The sequence below is a fragment of the Papaver somniferum genome, chromosome 3, assembly GCF_003573695.1.
Source record: "Papaver somniferum cultivar HN1 chromosome 3, ASM357369v1, whole genome shotgun sequence".
NCBI lineage: Eukaryota > Viridiplantae > Streptophyta > Magnoliopsida > Ranunculales > Papaveraceae > Papaver > Papaver somniferum.
In genome coordinates, this window is record NC_039360.1 from 93,782,836 (window position 1) to 93,790,429 (window position 7,594).

Consider the following 7,594-nt stretch of genomic DNA (forward strand, 5'->3'; position numbering starts at 1 on the left):
TTTAATAATTTATTTAATGCCCATGAATTGACCTTTTCCGTCCCGTTTTTTGAAAAAACGGCTGACGGCTGTTAGAGGACAGGTGGAACTAAATCAGCTACGGTAAAAGACATTTATACCTGCAAAAGAGTCCGAGTAAAGCCGAGTTAGTTTGTAGACTCGGTGCCGAGTTAAATTAAACCGAGTTAATGCTGTTGTAACCAGTGTAGTCAATATCGGCCGATATGGTCGATATATCGCCGATATTTCGGATATCGGTCTAGCACGATACGATATGAAGGATATCGGGGATACGATATGAAGGATATCGGGGATACGATATTTACCCGACAAAATCGACCGATACGGACGAAACGAGATTTTCCAAAATTAGCCGGTAGGCCCGGTACCGGTCATTTTGTGTAAAGTGTAAGGGTAATCTTGGTTTTTCAGTTCCGGTATACGTTAAATCCCTAAAATTTCATTCGATTGTTTTCAGTCGAATTGTGGAAGAGAAAAGAAGAGGAGATGAAGTGAAAAACATATCGTGTTCTTCAAATACATGATTCAGCAAGTCGTGTTCTTCAAATATCATCATTGAGAATCCAATCTAAGGAAGGAACTTTTGATTAGCTGATGTTCTTCATCTAAAAATCTCAGAGACTATTGATTAATTGAAGGTTAGGGTTTTGAACCTTTTGATAATTAGTCTTTTTTTTTTTTTGCTTTGATTAATTAAATTCATCAACATCTTCAAAACTCACTTATTTTGAGGGTTCATTCTTATTAATAACTTGTACCCACAAATTTCATCTTCAAAACCTATATCAGAAAGAAAAAAACTCAGTTTTTTCTTCATCAATTAAAGAATTTGAGGTAATAGACCTTCCTAATAGACAATGGAAATTGACTGTTAATGGTCAAATATGGTAATAGACCTTCTTTATTATTGGTTTTTGTTTTGTTCTTTTTCAATCGACAATGTAAGTTGAGTCAGTCCCGTTTTACTGTAAATTAGGCCCATGAATTTGTACATGTTTTTTCAAGCAAGAACCAAGGATAATAGTAGAGATGATATTGCTAGTTGGATTCAGTTCGATGTACAATGCAGTTAATGTGTACATAATGTATGACTATGAGCATCACCTCGTGTATTTTTTGTCCATTGCTCGAAAACTTTGTGGAGAAGTGAAGTGTTGCTTACATTGCTCACTGGGTCATAAGGGAAGCTTTAAGAGTTGTTGCTAGCATTTCTAGTTTGGTTGTTGCTCATAGTTGTAGTTTTATAGTATTACTAACTTACGTTTTATCGATACTTATCCGTTTCTCTACTTATATGATGCAGTTTTTTCAAGTTGCAACCATTGGAAGTAAATGTCAGTAAAGTGTGACGAAACTACCAGAGTCGGTGTTCTGATTGGAGGTAATCGTTCTTGTTCCAGTTTTATCCGTAAATGTGTGGAGAAAATGTTTAATATAAAAGTATAGTCTCTAAATTTAGAACCGATATTATACCGATATTTCAACGATAATATCCCCGATATAAAATCGTACCAGTGTATCGGTCGCGGCCGAGATGAACCGATATCCGATATTAACTGCATTGGTTGTAACTAGTAAGAGAGAAGATGATACTTCATCTTCCCCAATTTTATTCACGGAACCCATGCAATTACAGTTTTTTATATTACACAAAAATGGAAATTTAAGAAAAAATATTAAAAGGAAAGTTCTTCAATTAAATAAAAACGGAATCAATTAGGAAAAATCATTAACACCTCCAAAATCTATTGCTGTAATTCCGGCTATTTCCAATACCTAAACCATCAAACACAATCTTGCACCAGTATTTCCACTGATTATCTCCAAAAATACGTCTTCGTCTTCAACAACACTTACACCACCTTAGTAGAAACATTGAGTTCACGGCACCTGTAATAGGGAAGAATAGATTGAAGAAGACGAGAAAGCAATCTAAATAGAAGCAAACACGATTTATTAGACGGGGGTTCTAAACAAAATTAAAATCCCTTATCTAATTTCCAAACAAAAACCAAAATCCCCAATAAGAATCATTACCTAACAGAAATCAAAATCCCTAATTAGATCAAAGTCATTACCTAATAAAAATCAAAATCCCCAATCTCGGAAATCCTCTCCTGGTAGATCACATCGATGATTTTCTGTAACTTTTTTTTCTGCAGACGATTCAATTGAGATCACATCAATGATTTTCGGTCGATTATAGGGACTGGCGGTGATTGCTGGTAGTATAAATAACTGAACTTTTTTTGGCATGAAGACGCGGAGTATGAAAATTGGAGGCGGAGAGCCTTCACGGGAATGCAGAGAAAGAACCAGAAGAGATGGGTTTCTCAATCAACTAATACGGTTTCTCAATCTCTGTGATCAAAAGTTTGCCGTAAGATAAGTGAAAGAACCCTAAGAAAATGTTATCAGGACACGAGGTTGGGAAGATGGACGCGTCAGTTAAGTTATTATCACACGTGGTGGGACCGTTGGGGAGATGAACACGTTCTCCACTTAGCTCTCACCACCTGTTTGGATCGCAGTTAATACTTCCCTTACATTTTTAGCCGTTGATTAATCAAATGGGAGGTAAAAGATGATATTACGATATAGGGCAGTTTAGTAATTGCGCCGATCAAAATATCATATCGTCAGATGAGATATTGATTAAGTCCACGAGATTTTACTAGTTTGGTGGGCCCAGACGTAAAAACAGACGGCATGGGCATTAAATAAATTATGAGAAAAAACGTGGACATTTTCTTAAATGCATTTTCCCACATGGGCATTTTATTAAAAATTCCTTATAATAACAATTATAATGCGGAAAACAAAGTAAAAGACACAACAAGATTTTGTTAACGAGGAAACCGTAAATATAGAAAAACCCCTGGACCTAGTCCAGTTTGAATACTTTCAGAATTAAGCCGCTATAAAAAAATCATATACCAACTTCGTATAGTTGAGACCAAGCAGACTACCCCTAGATACTTAGTTCCCTCAGTATCCCTGCGCCTTTGACTTTTAGAATCACGCAGGTGAATAACATGTCCTTTGGATCGTATTTTAAACAACAAAGGAATAATCTATTTGGTAAGCACTCTAATAAATTTTTCTAGAAGATATGTGAGTTTTTGACAACGGCTCTTATGTTTAATCTAATAAACTCCTTTCTCTAGTTAGATCAATTTATCCAATGACTACCGAAATAATCAAGTTTAGATTTGCAATCAATCAGTATAGATCTCAACGAGAAACTATAAAGTGATGCCGACCTCACGTAACTAATCAATCAACCCTAGCAAAGATAAACTGATTCTACTTGGATCCCAGTCGATCAAGGTTTGTGCACTAAATCCATAAGATACGAAAACTAATAAGACTTCTTCTTCGTCTTCAAATCTTCTATTACCTTCAAAAACCTACAAAACAACACTTGAGTCCTCTTGTGATCAACCACGCACATAACAAAATCTGTTAATAATGGATTATCATAAGATGTCATTAGATCTAACAACAGTTCTAAAGATCTCGTCGATACTTTGATCTAATATGAGTGAATCTTATATCAGAAGAGAAGATTCTCAAGAATAAACAAACTAGGTGCAATCAAAGTTTCAACAACCCTTAATCAATCAAATCAATAATCGAAAACTAATAACACAAATTATCTAGTTTCCTACCTACGGTACTCGTAGAGCTTCTTGATCCCACATAAGTCTTTAAACGAGCGGTCGTAAGAGATTTCACCTAATTAGGATACTTTCCTCTCTGATTAGGCGGATCCACCAAAAACAACAAGAGATGAAGTTTTCTTGGCTCTTAGGATAGTTTGCTAGAAATGCAAACTTAGTTATTTATAGACCAAGGTTGTTCGGACACCAAGGAATTTCCAAAACTGAAATTATTCTTAAGATATGGAACCCAAATTCGGTTTTCCTAATTCCAATAAATGTAGTCCAATATTTTTCCGAAATATTTCATAGAAAATCTCAAATTAGTAAATGCACAGACTAATTTTTATTCTCTACTATGCATTAATTACTGGTAATTAAATCATATAAAAACCAAAAACCTTAATTAAAAGATTCTCAATTTATTTCGGTAAATGATCACCTTGAGTACCAGGGAATATCTTTGAACAATAAATGATAAGAGTTAACGCTCATGTTCAAAGCATGTTGACATCTTTACACAACAAATCCTAATTCTGAAACGACACAAGTTCATGAAGAAAATATGTAATTCATGGAAAAACGGATTTGCATCTTGGAACTGGTTCTACTACACTTCCAAACAAGTTTAGAATTGGTTCTACCAAAATTCCAAGACTACTATGTGATATCTCATACCAAGTCACAATGGTTAGTTGTGATTGGTCATACCAAGTCACATACATGGGTTCAGATCGGTTCTACCTAAACATGGTACCTACTTGTGATCGGTCATACTAGTTGATAGGTGTCTAAAACACCTAATTTTATATCTAGTATTTTTGCTTACTTTGCTAAGTTTTCTTGTAAATTATGTATCCTATGTTTGTTTTTGAGTATTTAGGTACTTTGGAGTCATTTGGAACAAAAGAATAAGAACAAGGAAAAAAGATGCAAATGCTGTTGGAGACAAACTATTTCTCATTATTTGCTTCTATTTCTTAATTTTTGTCTGAAAAGCATGGCGGCTTTAGTGATGCAAATTTATGTCTGAAAAGCACGACTGCTTTAGTGATGAAGAGAAATTGTAGAGAAGAAGTGGACATGAGAAGTAAGAGACGGCTGCTGTTAGTGGAAGAATTCAAGAGAAGAAAAGAGCGTTCATTTGGAGCAAGCAGGCGGAATCGTCATTTCATTGACGTTGAGAGCCCATCCGCAGATAAGCGCGACCAGCTGGAGTCCCTTTAGAAGTGTTAAAAGCAGACACACATTTGATCGAGGCTGCTATGCAAAGCAATTAGGACATCTGAAAAGGGGCTGCCAACCAAGGATAACCCTTTTCTAAACAATGGGCGTGTCAACATATGTTCCCCTTATTCAGATACTATTTTGGTCGAGAGAGGAAAGCTAGGGTTCATTTTCCCTTTTCTTTCTTCTTCTCCTCTGTTGCCCATTGATTTAAGAATTTGAGCGAGGGCTAGAGAAATTGAAGCTGCAATTCAGAGAAGACGATGGAGAAATTCAGGGCGAGATGGGTTTGAGAGGATTTAGAGTACGAGAAAGAGTTGGTCTCTGTGATTGTTCGATTGAGGAGATTCAAGGGTTTTTGAGATCGAAATTGAGAGAAGAAGAGACTGTATCTGAGATGGTGAAGATGGTGGTGTTGTTACTATGAATTGATGATGAATCAGAGGGAGGTGCTGCTGCAATGGTGTCGGTAACAATGCATTACAGGGAAGGTGGTGATGAGTTTAAGCTGGTGAATGTGAATGATAACAGGTGCAGCTGGAGTGGAGAGTGTCATTGCAGATGGAAGAAATGAAGATGTTGCAAGATTTGCAGTGTGCAGGGCCAGCATGGCTGGGTTGAGCTATGATGCACAATCATTGTGCAGCATAACTCAGGCCAGTGCAAATGGATTATGCCATGGAAACTCAATCAAGTCAGCCCAGTTAGCTCACCTATAGCTGACTAGGGTCTGACTCATGATCTGACCCGGTTTGACTCAGAGACTTTGACTGAGTTGACTCGGTTGACTTGACCGATTTGACCCAGTTGACTGGTGACCAGGCGGACTTTGTCGGTCCCCTGAGATAGTTTTCCGGACACTTTTCCGGCAAACTTCCGGCCATTTCCGGCGGCGATTTGGCAAAGTTTCTACATGGGTTTTTCTCACTTTTGGGCCACGTGGATTTTCATCTAATGGACTTTGAAGACTAGACCTAATTTTGGAACAAGAGGAACTATAAAATAGAAGACTTCTACAACTTTTAGGAGGACGTATTCTACTTGGAGCTAAGGAGAGAGCCGCTTTTGTTTACACAACTAGGGTTTGCTTTCGTATTTATTTTTCATCTTCTTTATTTGATTATTGATTATGATGAACTCCATAGCTATGAGTAGCTAAATATTATATTATTGGTTAAGGATGTAGTCCTATATCTACAACTTGTGCTTGATTAATGCATTAGTTTTCTCTCTTGATTATCGTTCAAATCTCTATTGTTTTAATAATCACATGATTGATGTATTGTGATAGGACTTAGATGTTTGGTTAGTTAAGTGGACAATTAATTGAACTTGGATCCTTGCCCATAGCTATTTTAGGGTTTTTCAGCAAGCGATAACCCCGAATACAAGAGCATGATATGATTACGGTTTGTAGTGATACACTCTTGTAATCATATATAGAGTTTGACCTTTGTCCGAATTTTCATGCGCAATGTATGACAATTGCATTGATTAGCCTATTTCCAAAACTTAATGCTTTTGGGAATTGAACTTAATTAGCGCAAGGCGTTAGGTTATTCTTTATGTAGAATTCACATACGCAGCTCTAATTTGTATGTTGATGAACTTAGGAAATTAATAGATTATCTTGCTCTCTTGATTCTCTACGCTTTTGATAATAAAAGAGATTAAATTGTAATTCTAATCATGAATGCAAGCACTTGTTTAAGATATAAGATGAATTCCTTGACCAATATCTTTCTCTCATTGATTACATTCTACTTTTTATTTTGCTTTTAATTTAATTCATATTGCTTTATAAAATCAGAAATCCCACTAATTGGCTACTTAGGAAATTGAATACATAATAACTACAATTGCCTCTATGTGGAAACGAACTCTTTCTTATCATATACTTTAGGAAAGTGAAATTATTTTTGACGCATACGACAACGGTCAAATTTTGGCGTCGTTGCCGGGGACGCATACGGCTAGTTATTAAGTTTTTAGTTTCTTATCATCATTTCTGCTTTCATATTTTCTTTTTGTTTCTTGTTTAGTTTTTCTTACTTGTTTGTGAGAATTGTTTTTCAGGTACCTATTCCTTGGCTTCTAAAGATTGGAACTATCCAAGGTGCGGGATAGCTACTCGAAGAGGCACAATACTCCAACCAAGTCAAGACACGACGGAAAAACAAGAGTTAGAAGTGGAAGAAGAGCTATAACTAGAAGAAGAACAAGAGGTTCCATTCGTAGAAGAACCACTAGTTGAAGAAGAAGAAGCAATGGGTGATGCAAATCGTATACTCAAGGACTTGGCTTCTCACAAGTTGGATACACAACAATGGTGTATTCAAACAAACTCTACTTTCGATATCAAGCCGGGGTTACTTAGAGAATTACCAAAGTTCCATGGCATGGTGAATGAAGACCCAAACAAGCATCTTATGGACTTCCACACCATTGTCACGGCCATGCTTCCAGCGAATACTGATGCGGATGGTGCAATGTTGAAAGTTTTCTGATTCTCTTTGGCGGATAGTGCTAAGGATTGGTTGTATTATTTGCCTTCCGGAAGTGTCACAACGTGGAATGGGTTGAAGAAACTCTTTTTAGAGAGATATTTTCCAGCATCAAAGGCTACTAAAATTCGCAAGGAGATTTGCGGGATGAAGCAAAATGTGGGAGAATCTTTATATGAA

General features: G+C 36.5%; 1 long non-coding RNA gene across 1 annotated transcript; it reads right to left on the minus strand.

Moving 5' to 3' along the window:
- Positions 1-1,589: 1,589 nt before the first annotated feature.
- Positions 1,590-2,434, minus strand: LOC113361491. Its single transcript, XR_003365145.1, has 2 exons — positions 2,100-2,434; positions 1,590-1,911 (listed from the first exon to the last, which is right to left on the minus strand). It is a non-coding gene; the product is annotated as an uncharacterized LOC113361491 (long non-coding RNA).
- Positions 2,435-7,594: the final 5,160 nt, after the last annotated feature.